This window comes from Moschus berezovskii, chromosome 2, assembly GCF_049115385.1.
Source record: "Moschus berezovskii isolate FMDL1 chromosome 2, NW_MosBer_1.0, whole genome shotgun sequence".
NCBI classification, from domain to species: Eukaryota; Metazoa; Chordata; class Mammalia; order Artiodactyla; family Moschidae; genus Moschus; species Moschus berezovskii.
The window spans coordinates 108,910,903-108,932,251 of record NC_142461.1 but is presented as its reverse complement, the minus strand read 5'-3'; the positions used below and the strand labels follow the sequence as shown (position 1 = coordinate 108,932,251).

The following is a 21,349-nucleotide window of genomic DNA, read 5'->3' as shown; positions in this document are numbered from 1 at the left end:
GAAAGGGTGATGGGGGCGGAGTGAAATAAGGGAGGACTCTTCCGGCAGCTGGAGGGACACACACACGCGCGCACACACTCGCACACACTCACGCCCCATCCAATGGGGTAGGTGAAGGTGCGCGGTCGTGCGACCCCCTCCTCGGCTCTCTGCTGGAGCACAATGGAGAGCACGTGGCGTCTCCAACGCGGAGGTCGGGGCTGGGTCCGCGCCCAGCCCCCGGCAGCAGCGGAGGGCTGCGCGGAGCCAGGGTGCGGCCCGGGCGGGGAGCGGGGCGGGGCCGGCGGGCCGGGGCGGGGCCGCCGCCTCTCTGGGCGCGCCCGGAGGGAGGGGCGCAGCAGCCCGGCTGGCCCTGGCCCGCGCTCGCCCCGCCAGTGTCTGTCTTCCAACTCCGCGGGCTCGGGAATTGGGGCTGGGCTAGCTCGGGGGCCAGCGGCGGGTAGTGGCAGGCGCCGGCCGAGCAACAGGAGCTCAGAGAAGGAGGGAGCGGCAGCAGTGGAGAGGACGCCGGGGAGAGGAAGGGTCCCTGAAGCCCGCGCCCTCCCCGGGGCCAGACTCTGCGGGCGCACTGGGTGGGCATGATCGGCGGGCACGGTGGCAAGTAAGTGCCTTTTCTCCTGCTCCTCTGGTGTGGCGGGGACGGAGGCCGCCAGCCAGTCTCTCGCCAGTGCTCTGCTCAGCCGCCACACCCACCTGTGTCGGTTTTCGCATCTCTCGGGTTTTGGCCGCCTGGCATTAACGCCACCTGCAAGTAGAGCGGGGAGAAGTTAGGCGGGGAGGTGCCAGCGACTGGACAAAGGGGAGCTGGAAAGGCAGCTGTTTCCCTTGCAAGGTCGGTCTTTTGCCAGTTTTGACGGTGTGGGTTTGCTGCCAGATCCTGAAAATGTGGAAAGGCAGAGCAGCTGTACCGAATGGCCACTGTTATTTCTTTCTGTCTACGGTAGCTGAGTAGTCGGATGCGTTTCGGTTTCAGGGTTAGGTCGTATTCTTTAGGAGCAAAAAACATGTGTTCTGTTTCCCATTTGCAAAGGTGAGCGTGCAGAACCCGCAGAGCTGCCGCTACCTGCAGGGTGGCGAGGATGCGCCGCACCCCTTCTGAGCACAAACACAGATGATTGACGGGAGGCTTAGCCTTATTTCTCGGCCCAGTTTCTTTTCTTTTCAAACGAATGTGCATTTTGTTAGTGAAATTCAGATGGATTTCAGAATCATTTTAACTTTTTATCGACTTCAGCTGAAACTATCATTTAGTTTTTAGAAGAAAATAGTTGTTTTCGTTACTTCTTTTAAATACAAAAGCTTAAAACAAGATTAACAAACTAGAAACTTCAGTGTCAACTTTGGTGATTATAGCAAAGATTTCTCATTACTTTAGTGTTTATATTAGCAGCGTTTGAAATAATTTATTTTAGTTTTTTTTTTTAATTACAGTAGCAGCGTTCGAAGTAATTTATATCTCCTCTGAATTTTTTATGTGAGAGAAGCTTAAGGGGAAGTTTTAAAAAGCTCACTTCAATAAGATAAATACCAGATCAACGTAGGCTTTTAAAAGGATGATGGATTTTCATTTGTTGCTGTGAAGTCAGTGTTAAAAGGTTCAAGTTTTTTCAGAAACACAATTAATATTCTTGTCTATTTTTTCTGATTCTACATGGGCCGGAGAAAGGTACTGTCCTTTCTTTCTTTCTCTTGGTAATTTAAAATATATGTTCATGATTTTTGTTTTAATATCAATAAGACTTATCTATATATAATCTGCAAACCAAGTCCAGTTATTCAATACCCCATTTTACTGAAGTCTTCAAATTATTTTCCATCGTTTAAAAAATATAAACTACAATTCACTTTTTTAGAAACTAATTTGTTAATCTGTATTTATTTATTTAATTTTTGTTTAACATTTTAACAAATGTTAATTATTTGAAAGCTTTTCTTATTTGAGCTCTATATATGGTATAATCATGATTGCTAGAACAACTTATTCACAATAAAATGCTTGACAAAATATGGCATCTGATATAATGAAGGATGTGCCCTGTATTAAGCAACTGACAATAGCTTAAGATAAGTTTTGTATTTTGTAGATGTTTTAAGTACCTGTCTATTTAGAGGTCCCCTTTTGAAGGTGAACCATTGTGAAATCGAGGGACATGGTGACATATTCTTATAGAAGCCAAGTGTATGGTGTGCCATGATTCCTATGGTACAGGTTAGGGCTTCCAGGGTACCTGATGCTTCTATGGAAGAAAGATGAGTCAGGCTTGTCTCTCTGCCAAGAGCATCCTCCTGCCTCTATGTCTCCTAGGACCAGGAGGTAATCAAGGGAGCCTTCCTGTGGTAGTGCTTCTGTGTTTTTGCTACCTGTTGCTGAGGAGACTTTTGGCAGCAGAGAGAAAGTAAGAAATTCTGAGGTGGAATCTGTGGGATCCTATTCACCCTATTTAATGAGACAGACTGACTTTCTCTATGGCAAGGAAAAGAATAGAATCTTGTATTTTTCAAGAATAATAAAAATATTTATCTAATGTCTATGCCGCTTAGCTATGTGAAAGAGTGTGAAGTACTGGGAAGAATTATATGCTATTTTTTCTAACCTTGTAAAGGAACTTAAAGTTTAGAGCTATGAATGAGTCATTCTGAATGTCATAATGGTAACAATTTATGATTTTCCCTAAAACTGTGTCTCAGATCCTTTTCCCCAGTCTTTGTCATCTGAATTAATGGTTCTACCTTTCACCGAGTATTTACTGCCTTCTCTTCCTCCTGGTAGCATTTCATCCCTAACCGGTCCATATTTCGATCTCTCAGTCCTGTCTCCCAAATGCATCTCTATTCAATTATACTTCTCAGCTGTACCTCTTCCACCCTGCTTTCTTTATCTACCCTGCCACCAGATTCGTGGCATCATTATAATTTTCATGGATTCATGCTACAGCCTTGACTCAGCCTCTGTACTTCCATAGTTTGCTCCTTTGTAATTACCTCTCCAAGAAAGCAACACCATTGTGTCTCCCCCTAAGAACATTCAGTGGATCATAGCTACATAGAAAAAAGGAATAAATGCAGAAACACAAAAACGGGTTATCAACACATTCCTTCTGTTAGCATCCAGCTCACTGTCTAATCTGGCCCTCTGCTACAACGTCTCTGAGCACATCTCCCACTCATTTATATGCTCCAGCCACCCTGGTCTTTTAGTACCTGAAACACAAGAAGCAGTTTCACTCCCTAAGGCCTTTCAAATGTTCCCAGTGCCTGGACTGTTCCTTTCTCTATTTAAATGCCTAGTCTGTGTGCAGACTTAAAACCTCAGCTCAAAGGTCTCTCTTTCACAGAGATCATTCTTGATCTCCTTGTCAAAAGTAGACTTTTACATATTTGTGTCTGTCTTGGTACCTTGTTTCCTCCATAGTGATTATTACAGCATGCGGGTAGTTTGCAGATCTGTATATTTTGTGGTTTTATGTATTGGATGCTCCAAATGAACGGACACCATGTCTTTCTTGCTGACCCTGCTTCCAGAGTCGTACCTGCAGTGGGGAAGTAGGGGCTCCTAGATGTTTATGAACAAAGATAAGACTTATTTCATCATAGAGTGCACTAACCCTATAAACTTAAGCATTTTAGGATTCCATTTCTTTCTTTGTTGAGCATCTGGTAAGTTTACCATGCAGAACTATGATTCTGAAGAGGTAAAATTTAAATATCTTGAAATGTATTCCCATCTCTCAGCAGTAGACTTTAAGGTATTCAAAGGGAAGTAGATTATAACACACCCTAAAAAGGCAGTAACCTCAACTGGATTAAAATGTATTTTAAAGAAATATTGGAGTGCATAAGCCAGTAACTTTATGACTTTAGTGCAAGTGACTCGTAAGATACAATGATGACCTTATTAGTTTTAAATCTACATCTTTCATCAGGATTTGAGGGTCCCTTTGTAATCACTAAATTAAAAATCTTGTTTCATAATAAATGAGAACAGTGGGGCTCAGTGGATGGAAGTATAATCAAATGAAACGGAGGTCATAGATTGGTGCCCACATGATCCAAATTTGTGTTTACTCCAGACTCAAGGGGCAAATTATCTCACAAATCCAAAATGTTCACTAGGAAGACTCAGAGAGACACTGTGGGCTAACCCAGGAAGATCCATCACTATTTTGGGGATAGGAGAGTGGGCTTCAAAATGCATGTTGGTTAATGATAGCATCGTGTTTATACTGTAGTTTATGCACACAAACACACACACACACATGCGTGTGCATGCCCATACTTTGTATGGCATAAGCCCCCTCTTTTTTTGAGCCTATACTTAATGATATTCAATGAAAAATAAGTTTTTATAGTGACATTTGGTTGAAAATGTAGCTTTCAATTAGACACTTAGCTTTGATTAGTGATATTTTTTGTCTTGCAAGTGACCAACCATTTGTTTTTGGTAAAGAATTGGGCAGTTGTGTTTCTTCTTGAAGGACAGAACTACTTTATGAATTGTCACTAGGGATTTTGTTAAATTTGCCCTTATGGTGGTACAGTGGGGTTGTTGTAATGTATTGGAGTGCATCTATGCACTCACTGAAGTTAGCTTTCCATTTTACATATCTTACATTAACTAATTCATTCCCACATGTAGTTATTAGGCTTCCTTCTTCGGAACTGTGTAGGATTAGGTTACTATTTAGTATGGCAAGGTCATAATGAAATGGATATCCTAAGATTGTATGAAAATGATTTTCTTATGAGAATTTATAAGAGCACGTTCAAAAAAGGCAGGTAGATTACTTTTGTGGAATGTGAGAGAACAGTTGGTGTCTTGCCGTCCTGCAGAATGAAATTTCTTCATCGAAGGTTTAATTTGCTTTTCCTTCTCTGTGTAGCTGGAAGGCAGTGGCTTTAGGCAACAGGGAAAACCATCAGCCTTGGGCACCTAAAAGTAGAATGAAGTTTGGAGGAATGAAACCCTTGAGTGGTGAGGAAAAATGCCAGACCATGAAAGAGGGTAAGGAGGAGGGAATGTCTCAAAGAGTACCAATAAATATCATCTTCCACAAACAAATTTGAGTTGATATTATATGGAGAACCGAATTATTCTGTATCTTTTTAGTCTCACTGAGAAAGTCGTTCTCTTTTCATTTCTTTTTAAAATAACTGTATTTTAAGTGAAAAAAAAAATCTGTCATTGCTGCTTTTTAATATAGGAAATACCTTTGGATTTTTAGAATAATATAACCTGGAGCCAAAAGCTATATATTATTGTTAAATTATACCATTACTTTAATTGTAATTTCATTGCTATTCATTTTATAATTTTCTTTTGTTGTGTCAGGTGTTTGAGAGACTGCCATTATTGATCACAACTTTCTTTAAAATGTCTCTTTGGATTTTTTACAAAGCTGTCTGAATCATTTATTAATATATGATAAAACTTTAATTGCACCTATGATTGTTCACTTGGAAATTGTTCACTCTTAGAGGGAGTGAGTACATTTACATTATCATTAACTTACCATCCCTCCCCTGAAATGAATGTCTTTTTCTTTCCCTTTCTCTCTTACATCTCATCTTCTAAACAGTAATACAAATTTCGCTCCACTGTTAGATCAAAGTATTTATACAAATAATTGGAAAATTGAGCCTCTAAAGAAGAATCAGTAAGATTAGATAGGTGTATTAAAATACAAAGACATTTCTATAGAGATGGTTAATGAAATCTTCTTTGTGTTATAAGCCAAACCAAACTTCTTGTGTCATCTGATTTTTTTTAAAAATTGGGGCAATTTCATGGTATGTAGTGTCTGCCAACTGTATCAGTCACTCAATGTAATTAAAAATGTCAACTTCTTCAGGGCCTGTGATTTACAAGTTCAGAAAAGAAGCAAATAGAAGTAATAGACATATTCATATTGATACATAAAAATATAATGTGGGAAAATAAGAGAAATGTTGTTTGATAATAAAGTATCTCCTTATGTATGACTTTCAGTTCAGTTCAGTTCAGTTGCTCAGTTGTGTCTGACTCTTTGCGACCCTGTGAATCATTCTTTCAAGTTCGATAAAACTGCTTCCTTTAGGGCTTCGGGTAAGGATACTTTGCTAACTATACATATGTTTAAATGGAATAAGTAAAATATTTTATTGGTAAATTATGCTTTTGCTTTCTCTGTGTGATGGTATAGAGTTAATATTGCTTATAGGTAGATTTTATGGGCCCAATATTTATAGGTAATCCTTTTATGGAACAAATTTTACAAAGTTGAAATGACCTCCCTCCTCTAACATAATACATATATTCTTGTTATCCTGGACAAATTATAGTAATTCAAGTAGGGAGAAAAGAAATGTCATCGTCAGGGGTCAACTGGAAACAGTTCAGTTCAGTCTCTCAGTCGTGTCCGACTCTTTGCGACCCCATGAATCACAGCACACCAGGCCTCCCTGTCTATCACCAACTCCCGGAGTTCACTCAAACTCATGTCCATTGAGTCATTGATGCCATCCAACCATCTCATCCTCTGTCATCCCTTTCTCCTCCTGCCTTCAATCTTTCCCAGCATCAGGGTCTTTTCAAATGAGTCTGTTCTTTGCATCAGATGGCTAAAGTATTGGAGTTTCAGCTTCAGCATCAGTCCTTCCAATGAATATTCAGCTTCTTACAATCCCATGAGATCATCTGACAGACTTTCAGGAATGAATCCTTGTAGAATAATGGCTATGCAAAGAATCTCTTTTGAGAATTCATATTGTCTCTCCTATAATTCAGAATCTTTGTAAAATACTGTATAATGTGTTGAAAACAGAGAGGAATAAATTTGTGTTTACATTAGTGTAGTGAAAGAATTGTTTTCTAGGTATTTCCCTTGTGGAACATATGATCTTAGTCAAATGCTGAAAAGTGAAAGTGTTAGTCTCTCAGTCGTGTCCAACTCTTTGCAACCCCAAGGACTGTAGCCCACCAAGCTCCGCTGTCCATGGTATTCTCCAGTCAAGAATACTGAAGTGGGTAGCCATTCCCTTCTCCTGGGGATCTTCTTGACCCAGGGATCGAACCCAGGTCTCCGGCATTGCAGGCAGATTCTTCACTGTCTGAGCCACCAGGTAAGCCCTGGTCAAATGCTTTCACTTCTCAGATCAAATTTGTTATAAAATTGGTAGTGTCTATTTCTCAGGGTGACTGTACAAATTAGGTTAAAATATATGTATTAACAACAGGTATTTTAGTGTCTCACATTTTAGGGAGGTGTTCGACTCTGTGGACATGAGTTTGAGTGTACTCCAGGAGTTGGTGATGGATAGGGAGGCCTGGCGTGCTGTGATTCATGGGGTCGCGGAGAGTCGGACACGACTGAGCGACTGAACTGAACTGAACTGAACTTGGTATATTATAGTCAAGATTTACCCATTATAATTTGAATACAAATGGTGCAACATCTAAAGTTTGTCATTGTTAATTCTACATTTAATCCTGTTTCAGTGAATACTAATAATGCACTTTATCCTGACCTTTTAACGATCGTATAGTTATACATCTCAAATATAGGACCACTGCATTTATAACACTTGCCGGTAAAGTTTTCAGCTATAAGCAATTACAAATAGTTTGTAGTATGAAAGATGTGTGTAAGATGAAGTATGTAAGAACTTCTCAGTAGGAAGACATGAGAGAGGCATTCAAAAATCAAGAATTTAACCATCCAGTTACACTTTATTTATGACTTTCAACCTGATCCATCAGAATTCTGCATTAATAGAGAGCAGGTCAGTGGAGGTGACCTGTCAGATGTCCTAGTAGTGATCTTACAACAAGTAATATCTACTTTGATAGGAATTTTTAAAAAAGCATACATGAAATTTCTCACTTATGTATGAAATCAGACTTACTCTACTAATTCAGTCATCAGGAGTGTAACTTTGCATTTATAAATCAGTGAATAAAATGTGTGAACTTGAGGGAAATACTTGCCAGTTATGTCCATTCACTTACTTTATTCCACTGGTGATACGTGAGCAAAAATCCACATCTTGTAAAGCAAATCATCAAATTAAGGATGATAATTAGTTTTTTTTAATTGTTTTCTTTAGCAATTCATAAATTTTGCTCAGATACATAGAATAATAAGAGGTGGGCTAGAGCAGGATCATGAAGACATAAAATAAGTACATAACGGATACATTCAGTTCAGTCACTTAGTCGTGTCCGACTCTTTGCGACCCCATGAACCACAGCACGCCAGGCCTCCCTGTCCATCACCAACTCCCGGACTTCACTCAAACTCATGTCCATCAGGTTGGTGATGCCATCCAGCCATCTCATTCTCTGTCGTACCTGTCTCCTCCTACCCCCAATCCCTCCTAGCATCAGACTCTTTTCCAGTGAGTCAACTCGTCGCATGAGGTGGCCAAAGTATTGGAGTTTCAGCTTTAGCATCAGTCCCTCCAATGAACACCCAGGATTGATCTCCTTTAGAATGGACTGGTTGGATTTCTTTGCAGTCCAAGGGACTCTCAAGAGTCTTCTCCAGCACCACAGTTCAAAAGCATCAATTCTTCGGCGATCAGCTTTCTTCACAGTCCAACTCTCACAACCATACATGACCATGGGTAAAACCATAGCCTTGACTAGACGGACCTTGGTTGGCAAAGTAATGTCTCTGCTTTTTAATATGCTATCTAGGCTGGTCATAACTTTCCTTCCAAGGAGTAAGCGTCTTTTAATTTCATGGCTGCAATCAGCATCCGCAGTGATTTTGGAGCCCACAAAAATAAAGTCTGACACTGTTTCCACTGTTTCCCCATCTATTTAGGGAAAATATAGATAGCCAAATTTACATCTTGTTAAAATTACTGATTGCTCCTTGGAAGAAAAGCTAAGACAAACCTAGACAGCATATTAAAAAGTAGAGAAATCACTTTGCAGACAAAAGTCAGTATAGTCAAAGCTATGGTTTTTACATTAGTCATGTATAGATGTGAGAGTTGGACCATAAAGAAGGCTGAGTGCCGAAGAACTGATGTTTTCAAACTGTGGTGATGAATACTCTTGAGAGTCCCTTGGACAATGAGGAGATCAAACCAGTCAGTCTGAAAGAAAATCCACCCTGAATATTCATTGGAAAGACTGATGCTGAAGCTGAAGCTCCAGTACTTTGGCCACCTAATGGAAAGAGCCAACTTACTGGAAAAGACCCTGATGCTGGGAAAGATTGAGGGCAAGAGGAGACAGGGATGGCTGAGAATGTGATGGTTAGATAACATCACTGACTCAACAGACATGATTTGAGCAAACTCCGGGAGATAGTGAAGGACAGGGAAGCCTGGTGTGCTGCAGTTCATAGGGTTGCAAAGAATTGGACATGACTTAGTGGCTGAACAACAGCAATATTACTGATAATAACATTAATTTAACAGCTTTATGTGTGAGGGTCTCCTTTTACACTGAGTAGTACATTAAGGGATTTGCTAATGCTCTTTTAAAATCCCCACAATCACCCTCTGAGGTGAGAAAACACTTAGGCTCAGAAGTTAGCTAACCTTCCCAGAGACTCAATATGATTATGAAACTTGGGTAGCATATATATTCCTTTTAATGAAAGCAAAATCTTATTTATCCCAAGATTGCTAGTGCTAAGTCACTTCAGTCGTGTCCTACTCTGTGTGACCCCATAGACGGAAGCCCACCAGGCTCCCCCGTCCCTGGGATTCTCCAGGCAAGAACACTGGAGTGGGTTGCCATTTCCTTCACCAATGTGTGAAAGTGAAAAGTTAAAGTGAAGTTGCCCAGTCGTGTCTGACCCATAGCGACCCCACGGACTGCAGCCTACCAGGCTCCTCCATCCATGGAATTTTCCAGGCAAGAGTACTGGAGTGGCTTGCCATTGCCTTCGCTGATCCCAAGATTAAGCTTGCAAATATCCCACACAGATACACCTGATTACTGTGTATTTCACAAATGCTTTTTTAACCCATAATGGAGCTGAAATAATCTACATTTGCAATTAAACATACCAAACAGTGTAATTATAATACTAGAGAATAAGAAGAAGAAAGGTTGAATCTTATTTAAATGTTCATCTTGAATATTGATCTTGGGGAGTGCATTTGTGTTAAACTGAAATTGAGATGTAGGTAGGAGTTTGAAGACATTATATTATTATGAAATGCCTCTATACATTTGAAGTGTTTCTGAGGTTGTTTTAGACATTGAGTAGCTTTGCTTTCTTGATCTAGGGGTATCACTATATTATTCTGACTTGACTTGGCCATAATTAGAATATTTTGCTTATTATGAGAAACTCAAGACAGGAAAGGAGACTTTCCCAGGGTGGGCAAAAGTTGAAAGAAGGGTGATCGTGTCATTGAAAAGGGTATGTGTGTGAAATGTCTGGGGCAGATTTATTCAGCTATGAGCTGTGAAATGGAGTGGAAACAGGAAGTGGAGTATATCTATGAGATCTTGGGTGTTAGAGGATGGAGAAGGAGAGATTACAAAGTGATCTTGTGCAGGGCAAGAAAAGAAGAAGACGGTATTCACCTAAAGTGTTTTTCTGTTCTAAAGCTTAGTATTTATTGTCATGCAGAATCAATTATTTATGTCAATTACAGTGATTCTTTAACATCAGTGATTCAGGGTTCAATAAGGGTTTTAAAACATTTGGGGAAAAATAATTTAGTTTACGTGACACATAATTTTCTAAGACAGGTGATTTTCTTTTAGCATCTGTTATCTACTTAGATTCTGTCCTTTGAGTGGTATATAAAAACCATGAGAAAATGGGCCCCTAAGTTCTGTGATATATCTCAATCTGTTCTAGTGACTGTGCCTTGTCAGCTTATCCACTAGACTGTTAAAGTTTTAATAGAAGAGACCATAAGTTGTTCATATTGGCATCTCTGCATGGTGCCGTACACAGTCATTCTTAATACATATCTCATCAATAAAAACATAATTCATCAATACTTATTACACAACCACGCCCTTGACTTTAATTAAAAATAGCTTTTTCATTGAAATGGAACACTTTCAAAGAATATAGGAGGAATAAGTTAAGAATTTAATAAAATAATTTATACTTCTCTCACATAGCTTTTTACCATTACAAAGTAAATTCACGTCTCTTATGTCACTTAGGGAAGGGACAGCATTCCTGCTTTTTTTCTTATTTTCTGCTCCAGTGTGGGTTCATCAATTGTAGATGACAGTATTTAACCTTCTTTGCCTTAAAGAGCTGAAATATTTTGACATGTGTACAGGTTGATGCTTTAAAAAGGCTGAAACCCAAATCCTTTTCTAAAAGTGAGTTTTCTGTTGAAGGATTCGCATAAGAGATGAATCGGTAACCAGATAGTAAAAAGAAAAAGTTCAAAGAAAAATTTTCAACTGACTTGTCTGGAGGTGATGATCAATCATTAAGCCCTATCTGGCTGGCCTCCAGAATGTGTAGGTTAGGCGTTCATGTCCAAGGTGGTATCCAGTGCCCTTGAGGTTTGTGGGGAGGGAGGACCTGGCAGAGATCCCAAGGGATGCAAAGTTGCCCCAGGTTAGTTCCTAGAACTGTTAGCCTCACTATTCTCAGCATTTGTATATTTTCTTAAATGTAATGGTATTTCCTTCTTTCCTTCCCTCTTCCTTTGCTCACTCCCTTCAGCAACTATCTATTGAGTAGGTATTCAGGGTACTACTATAGACACTGTACCTGCAGCATTGAACAAGACGTGGCAGTTTCCTGCTAGTTTTGAGACTGATAATGAATAAGTAAACAGATGTTTATCACTTCCTGACCTTACACTGTATACTGTGAGAAAAAAAAAAAAAAAGCAGGACAGAGCACATATAGGAAAGTTCAGTTCAGTTCAGTTCAGTCGCTCAGTCGTGTCCGACTCTTTGCGACCCCATGAATCACAGCACGCCAGGCCTCCCTGTCCATCACCAACTCCCAGAGTTCACTCAAACTCATGTCCATCGAGTCGGTGATGCCATCCAGCCATCTCATTCTCTGTCTAAGTAGGCATTGTTTATTAAGGGTGGCTTTTGTCTTTTAGGGGTGGGTGCTATTTGAGCAGAGACCTGAAAGATAAGGAAGTGTGGAAGCCAGCTAAGTGACAGGAAATTTATTCCAGTCATAAGAAGCAGTGATCTCAGTAGCCCTAAGGTTTATCTGATGTGTTTACTGAACAGCAAGGAAATCAGTGTGACTGAAGTGCAGAGAGCAGAGTTGAAAGTGCTAGAAGATGAGGGCCTTTTGTCAATTTGGAAGAGATTACTAAGTCTGCCTGGAGGTCTGTGTGATAAACCAGCATTACAGTGGGACCAACGTTATAGCAAGGGACAAACTTTGGGAGGGGTGAAGTGTGCATGTTTTAAAAACTGGATCCCGTTCTTAATGTGAGTACCACACAATCCAAATTAATGATTGAGAAACTCTTAATTTCCTTACAAAATTTATCTTTCAGTCATATTTTGATGATTTATATGTAAAGGTCATATTGTTTTACCAACTGCAATAGATTAAATTCTTGGAAGCCATTTGAAGAAAGAAGGGGTAATACAGAGTTTACAGTTGAGAGTATCTAAATGTTTAAATTCTGGAAATTAAAACATGGTGAAAGTACAGTAACACTTTGTATATTTTGAATACTTTTTATATCATGCAAATTATTTTTCATGAAATGAAGATATTGCAATATGTAATTGAGTCTGATAACTTCTTGACCTTTTTGCTAAGATCAAATGTATAAAGGAGTCCTGCCTGGCAAAATAGATAGCAGGGAAGCACATCTGAATCCCATCAAGTTAGACCCATTGCTAACTGCTGTGACTTTGGTATCTCCTGACTCTCTTCCTTAAATTGTCAGCAAATTTTTGCAAATAAAAAAATTTAAAAAAAATTGTGGTAAAATATACATAGCATAAAATTTACCATTTTAACCATTGTTAAGTGTTTAATTCAGGAGCATTAAGTACATTCACATCGTTTGCAACCATAACCACTGTCCATTTCCAGAACTTTTTCATCATTCCACACTGAAACTCTGTACCCATTAAACACTAATTCCTCATGCTTTCTGCTTCCCCCAGACCCTGGTAACGACCATTCTACTGACTTTCTTTATGAATTTGCCTATTCTAGGTACCTTATGTAAGCGGAGATATATGACATTTGCCTTTTTTTGTCTGGCTTATTTCACGTCATGTAATATTCTTAAGGCTCATTAATGTTACAGCATGTATCAGAATTCCTTTCTTTTTAAGGCTATCTGCCGTCTGTGGGGTCACAGAGAGTCGGACACGACTTAGCAGCAGCTAGTAACTATTGGAGAAGGAAACGGCAACCCACTCCAGTGTTCTTCCCTGGAGAATCCCAGGGACGGGGGAGCCTGGTGGGCTTCCGTCTATGGGGTCGCACAGAGTCGGACACGACTGAAGCGACTTAGCAGCAGCAGCAGCAGCAGCAGCAGCAGTAGCAGTAGTTCATTGCCTGGAGAATCCTCATGGTCAGAGGAGACTGGCAGGCTACAGTCCATGGGGTTGCAAAGAGTTGGACATGACTGAGCTACTAAGCACAGCACAGTAGTCCCTTGTATGTATATACCACACTTTATTTATCCATTCCTCCACTGATGGATGTTTAGGTTGCATCTGTGTTTTGGCTATTATACATAATGCTGTGATGAACATTGTTGTACAAATAGCTCATTGAGTTCCTGCTTTTAATTCTTTCGGATATATAAAAGAAGTGGAATTGCTGCTGCTGGTAAGTCACTTCAGTCGTGTCTGACTCTGCTGGATCATAGGATAATTCTATAATTAATTTTTGAAGAACTACAATACCCCTTTCCACCATGGCTGCACTATTTTGTATTGCCACCAGCCATGTACAATGGTTTCAGTTTTTCTACATCCTCATTAACATTTACTTTCTCTCTTTTTAGATAATGGTCATACTGCTGCGTGTGAGGTTGGATTTCCCAAAGGTTTTGATTTGCATTTCCTAATGATTAGTGTTGACCATCTGGTGATGTCCATGTGTAGAGTCTTCTCTTGTGTTGTTGGAAGAGGGTGTTTGCTATGACCAGTGCGTTCTCTTGACAAAACTCTATTAGCCTTTGCCCTGCTTCATTCCATGCTCCAAGGCCAAATTTGCCTGTTACTCCAGGTGTTTCTTGACTTCCTACTTTTGCATTCCAGTCCCCTATAATGAAAAGGACATCTTTTTTGGGTGTTAGTTCTAAAAGGTCTTGTAGGTCTTCATAGAACCGTTCAACTTCAGCTTCTTCAGCGTTACTGGTTGGGGCATAGGCCTGGATTACTGTCATATTGAATGGTTTGCCTTGGAAACGAACAGAAATCATTCTGTCATTTTTAAGATTGCATCCAAGTACTGCATTTCAGACTATTTTGTTGACCATGATGGCTACTCCATTTCTTCTAAGGGATTCCTGCCCACAGTAGTAGATATAATGGTCATCTGAGTTAAATTCACCATTCCAGTCCATTTTAATTCACTGATTCCTAGAATGTCTATGTTCACTCTTGCCATCTCCGGTTTGACCACTTCCAATTTGCCTTGATTCATGGACCTAACATTCCAGGTTCCTATGCAATACTGCTCTTTACAGCACCGGACCTTGCTTCTATCATCGGTCACATCCACAACTGGGTATTGGTTTTGCTTTTGCTCCATCCCTTCATTCCTTCTAGAGTTATTTCTCCACTGATCTCCAGTAGCATACTGGGCACCTACCGACCTGGGGATTTCCTCATTCACTTTCCTATCATTTTGCCCTTTGATACTGTTCATGGGGTTCTCAAGGCAAGTATACTGAAGTGGTTTGCCATTCCCTTCTCCAGTGGACCACCTTCGGCTGTGGTCCATGTGATCAGATCGACTAGTTTCCTGTGATTATGATTTTAGTGTGTCTGCCCTCTGATGGCCCCTCGCAATACCTACCGTCTTATTTGGGTTTCTCTTACCTTGGGAGTGGGATATCTCTTCACAGCTGCAGGTCAGGAAGCAACAGTCAGAACTGTACATGGAACAACAGACTGGTTCCAAATAGGAAAAGGAGTACGTCAAGGCTGTATATTGTCACCTTGCTTATTTAACTTATATGCAGAGTACATCATGAGGAACGCTGGGCTGGAAGAAGCGCAAGCTGGAATCAAGATTGCTGGGAGAAATATCAATAACCTCAGATATGCAGATGACACCACCCTTATGGCAGAAAGTGAAGAGGAACTCAAAGGCCTCTTGATGAAAGTGAAAGAGGAGAGTGAAAAGGTTGGCTTGAAGCTCAACATTCAGAAAACAAAGATCATGGCATCTGGTCCCATCACTTCATGGGAAATAGATGGAAAAACAGTGGAAACAGTGTCAGACTTTATTTTTGGGGGCTCCAAAATCACTGCAGATGCTGATTGCAGCCATGAAATTAAAAGACGCTTACTCCTTGGAAGGAAAGTTATGACCAACCTAGATAGCATATTAAAAAGCAGAGACATTACTTTGCCAACCAAGGTCCGTCTAGTCAAGGCTATGATTTTTCCCGTGGTCATGTATGGATGTGAGAGTTGTACTGTGAAGAAAGCTGATTGCCGAAGAATTGATGCTTTTGAACTGTGGTGTTGGAGAAGACTCTTGCCTTGTACTGCAAGGAGATCCAACCAGTCCATTCTAAAGGAGATCAATCCTGGATGTTCATTGGAAGGCCTGATGCTAAAGCTGAAACTGCAATACTTTGGCCACCTCATGCGATGAGTTGACTCACTGGAAAAGACTCTGATGCTGGGAAAGGTTGGGGGCGGGAGGAGAAGGGGACGACCGAGAATGAAATGGCTGGATGGCATCACCGACTCTGTGGACATGAGTTTGAGTGAACTTCGGGAGTTGGTGATGGACAGGGAGGCCTGGCGTGCTGTGATTCATGAGGTTGCGGAGAGTCGTACATGACTGAGTGACTGAACTGAACTGAATGATTAGTGAAATTGGTTTTTTCATACGTATATTGACCATTTGTATATTTTCTCTGAAGAAATGTCTACTCAAGTCCTTCGGTCATTTTAGAATAGAGCTGTTTGTTTTTGTTGTTGAGTTTTAGAGTTATTTATGTTGTGGATATTGATCCCTTATCAACCACATGATTTGCAAGTATTTTGTCTGTTCCCGGGTTGTCTTTTTACCCTACAACAATGTCTCCTGACACACAGAAATTTTCACTTTTATGAAATCAAATTTGTCTTTTTTTTCTGCTGTAGTACTTTAGGTACTGCATACGAGAAATCATTGCCAAATCGTGTCTTAAAGATTTACCCTGTGTTTTCTTTTTTTTATCATATTAGCTCTTATGTTTAGGTCTGTGATCCGTTGTTGATTTTTTTCCCCATTCCTGTAGATGTTATAGAGTTTTAGAGTCTCCCACTTCCCTTTACCCATCATTCCCAGTGGTTTGTTCAGTATTCCTTACTCTGAACATTTTCCTTTCAGTAACCTCCATTGAATAGGAAGATTAAAATACTTAAATCATTGAAAAAGTATAGTAGTGATATAGATGGATGCCTGGTACAGAAAGAATATTACATCTTCACATTCTCCTTGTTTCTAATTGGAATCTTTCATCCTTTAGATGAATATTATTAAAATTTTTTTGTAGTTTAAGAATTATGATTCCTTTCTAACTAGTTAATAGATTCAAGAGCTCTTTATATTCTCATTGTAGATATCAGTTCAGTTCAGTTGCTCAGTCGTGTCCAACTCTTTGGGACCACATGGACTGCAGCACGCCATGCTTCCCTGTCCATCACCAAATCCCAGAGCCTACTCAAATTCATGTCCATTGAGTCAGTGATGTGATCCAACCATTTCATCCTCTGTTATTCCCTCCTGTCCTGCCCTCAGTTTTTCCCAGCATCAGGATCTTTTCCAATGAATCAGTTCTTTGCATCAGGTGGCCAAAGTATTGTAGTTTCAGCTTTAGCATCAGTCTTTCCAATGAACATTCAGGACTGATGTCCTTTAGGATGGATTGATTGGATCTCCTGGCAATTCAAGGGATTCTGAAGAGTCTTCTCCAATACCGCAGTTCAAAAGCATCAATTCCTTGGCACTAGTTTTCTTTAGAGTCCAACTCTTACATCCATACATGACTACTGGAAAAAGCATAGCTTTGACATATGGACTTTTGTTGCCAGAGTAATGCGTTTGCTTTTTAACATACTATCCAGGTTTGTCATAGCTTTTCTTCCAAAGAGCAAGCATCTTTTAATTTCATGGCTTCACTGACCATCTGCAGTGATTTTGGAGCCCAAGAAAATTAAGTCTGTCACTGTTTCCATTGTTTCCCCATCTATTTGCCATGAAATGATGGGACCGGATGCCAGGATCTTGGTTTTCTGAATGTTGAGTTTTAAGCCAACTTTTTCACTCTCCTCTTTCACTTTGATCAAGAGGCTCTTTAATTCTTCTTTACTTTCTGCCATAAGGGTGGTGTCATCTGTGTATGTGAGGATACTGATATTTCTCCCAGAAATCTTGACTCAGCATGTAAGTTAAATAAGCAGGATGACAATATACAGCCTTGATGTTTCCCAATTTGGAACCAGTCTGTTGTTCCCGTGTCCAGTTCTAACTGTTGCTTCTTGACCTGCATACAGATTTCTCAGGAGGCAGGTCAGATGGTTCAGTATTTCCATCTCTTTGAAGATTTACCACAGTTTCTTGTGATCCACACAGTGAAAGGCTTTGGTGTAGTTAATAAAGCAGAAGTAGATGTTTTTCTGGAACTCTCTTGCTTTTTCGATGTTCCAACGGATGTTTGCAATTTGATCTCTGGTCCTCTGTCTTTTCTAAACCCAGTTTGAACAGCTGGAAGTTCATGGTTCATGTACTCTTGAAGGCTGGCTTCGAGAATTTTCAGCATTACCTTGCTAACGTGTGAGATGAGTGCAGTTGTACTGTAGTTTGAACATTCTTTGGCACTGCCTTTCTTTGGGATTGGAATGAAAACTGACTTTTTCCAGTCCTTTGGCCACTGATCAGTTTTCCAAATGTGCTGGCATATTGAGTGCAGCACTTTAACAATATCTTCTTTTGAATTTGAAATAGCTCAACTTGAATCCCATCACCTCCACTAGCTTTGTTCTTAGTGATGCTTCCTAAGGCCCACTTGACTTCACATTCCAGGATGTCTGGTTCTAGGTGAGAGATCGTACCATCGTGGTTATCTAGGTCATGAAGATCTTTTTTGTATAGTTCTTATGTGTATTATTGCCACCTCTTCTTAATATCTATTGCTTCTGCTAGATCCACACCATTTCTGTCCTTTATTGTGCCCATCTTTGCATGAAATGTTCCCTTGGTATCTCTAATTTTTGAAGAGATCTCTAGTCTTTCCCATTTTATTGTTTTCCTTCATTTCTTTGCATTGATCACTGAGGAAGGCTTTCTTATCTCTCCTTGCTATTCTTTGCAACTCTGCATTCAAATGGGTATATGTTTCCTTTTCTCCTTTGCCTTTTGCTTCTCTTCTTTTCTCAGCTATTTGTAAGTCCTCCTCAGACAACCATTTTGCCTTTTTGCATTTCTTTTTCTTGGGGATGATCTTGATCCCTGTCTCCTGTACAAGTTCACGAACCTCTGTCCGTAGTTCTTCAGGCACTCTGTCTATCAGATCTAATCCCTTGAATCTATTTGTCACTTCCACTGTATTATTGTAAGGGATTTGAATTAGGTCATACCTGAATGGTCTAGTGGTTTTGCCTACTTTCTTCAATTTCAGTCTTATTTTGGCAATAAGGAGTTCATGATCTGAACTACAATCAGCTCCGGATCTTGATTTTGCTGACTCTTTAGAGCTTCTCCATCTTTGGCTGCAAAGAATATACTCAATCTGATTTTGGTGTTGACCATCTCGTGATGGCCATGTGTAGAGTCTTCTCTTGTGTTGTTGGAAGAGGGTATTTACTATGACCAATGTATTCTCTTGGCCAAAGTCTATTAGCCTTTGCCCTGCTTCTTTTTGTACTCCAAGGCCAAATTTGTCTTGGAGTTATTCCAGGTATCTCTTGACTTCCTACTTTTGCGTTCCAGTCCCCTATAATGAAAAGGACATCTTTTTTGGGTGTTAGTTCTAAAAGGTCTTTTAGGTCTTCATAGAAATGTTCAACTTCAGCTTCTTCAGCATTACTGTTCGTGGCATAGATTTGGATTACTGTATTATTTAACAGTTTGCCTTGGAAATGAACAGCAGTCATTCTGTCATTTTTGAGATTGAATCCAAGTACTGCATTTCGGACTCTTTTTTGTTGACCATGATGGCTACTCCATTTCTTCTAAGAGATTCTTGCCCACAGTCATAGATATAATGCTCATCTGAGTTAAATTCACTCATTCCAGTCCAATTTAGTTCACTCATTCCAAAAATCTTGACGTTCACTCTTCCTGTTTGACCACTTCCAATTTGCCTTGATTCACGCACCTAACATTCCTGGTTCCTATGCAATGTTGTTCTTACAACATCGGACTTTACTTCCATCACCAGTCACATCCACAACTGGGTGTTGTTTTTACTTTGGCTCAGTCTCTTCATTCTTTCTGGAGTTATTTCTCCACTCTTCTCTAGTAGCATGTTGGGCACCTACCGACCTGGGGAGTTCATCTTTCAGTGTCCTATCTTTTTGCTTTTCATACTGTTCATGGGGTTCTCAAGGCAAGAATACTGAAGTGGTTTGCCCTCCGTTCTCCAGTGGACCACATTTTGTCAGAATCCTTCTCCATGACCCATCGGTCTTGGGTGGCCCTGCACGGCATGGCTCATAGTTTCATTGAGTTAGACAAGGCTGTGGTTCATGGGATCAGTTTGATTAGTTTTCTGTGATTGTAGTTTTCATTCTGTTGGCCCTGTGATGGATAAGGATCAGAAGCTTATGGAAGCTTCCTGATGGGAGAGGCTGACTGAGGGGTAAACTGAGTCTTGCACTGATGGTCAGGGCCATGCTCACTTCACTTCAGTTGTTCAGTCATGTCCGACTCTTTGCGGACCCGTGGACTGCAGCACACCAGGCTTCCCTGTCCATCACCAGCTCCCGGAGCTTACTCAAACTAAACGTACATCACATCAGTGATACCATCCAACCATTTCATCCTTGTTGTCCCCTTCTCCTCCTGCCTTCAATCTTTCCCAGCATCAGGGTCTTTTCTAATGAGTCAGCTCTTCCCATCAGGTGGCCAAAGTATTGGAGTTTCAGCTTTAGCATCAGTCCTTCCAATGAACACCCAGGATTGATCTCCTTTAGAATGGACTGGTTGTTTCTCCATGCAGTCCAAGGAACTCTCAAGAGTCTTCTCCAACACCACAGTTCAAAAGCATCAGTTCTTTGGCACTCAGCTTTCTTCACAGTCCAACTCTCACATCCATACATGACTACTGGAAAAACCATAGCCTTGACTAGACGGACCTTTGTTGGCAAAGTAATGTCTCTGCTTTTTAGTATGCTATCTAGGTTGGTCATAGCTTTTCTTCCAAGGAGCAAGCATCTTTTAATTTCATGGCTGCAGTCACCATCTGCAATGATTTTGGAGCCCAAGAAAATTAAGTCTGTCACTGTTTCCATTGTTTCCCCATCTGTTTGCCATGAAGTGATAGGACCGGATGCCATAATCTTAGTTTTCTGAATGTTGAGTTTTAAACCAACTTTTTCACTCTCCTCTTTCACTTTGATCAAGAGGCTATTTAGTTCTTCTTCACTTTCTGCAATAAGGGTGGTGTCATCTGCATATCTGAGGTTATTGATATTTCTCTTGGCAATCTTGATTCCTGCTTGAGCTTCATTCAGCCCAGCATTTTGCATGATACTCTGCATATAAGTTAAATAAGCAGGGTGACAATATACAGCCTTGATGTACTCCTTTCCAGATTTGGAACCAGTTTGTTGTTCCATGTCCAGTTTTCTTGCCCTGCATACAGATTTCTCAGGAGGCAGGTCAGATGATCTGGTATTCCCATCTCTTTAAGAATACTGCACAATTTGTTGTGATCTACACAAAGGCTTTTGGCATAGTCAATAAAGCAGAAGTAGATGGTTTTCTGATGATCCAACTGATGTTGGAAATCTTATCTCTGATTCCTCTGACTTTTCTAAATCCAGCTTGAATATCTGGAAGTTCACAGTTCACAAGTATTGTTGAAAGCTGGCTTGGAGAATTTTGAGCATTACTTTGCTAGCGTATGAGATGAGTGCAATTGTGCAGTAGTTTGAACATTGTTTGGCATTGCCTTTCTTTGGGATTGGAATGAAAACTGGCTTTTTCTAGTCCTGTGGCCACTGCCGAGTTTTCCAAATTTGATTGCATATTGA

At 40.3% G+C, this 21,349-nt stretch overlaps 1 protein-coding gene across 1 annotated transcript in view; it reads left to right on the top strand.

The window, feature by feature from the left end:
• The first annotated feature begins 439 nt into the window (after positions 1–439).
• The window catches only part of SCN9A (sodium voltage-gated channel alpha subunit 9), a 177,277-nt gene continuing 156,367 nt past the window's right edge, over positions 440–21,349 (top strand). Inside the window, exon 1 of the mRNA XM_088829850.1 lies at positions 440–601. The gene's annotated coding sequence lies outside the window, so the exon portion shown is untranslated. The remainder of the gene's footprint in view (positions 602–21,349) is intronic.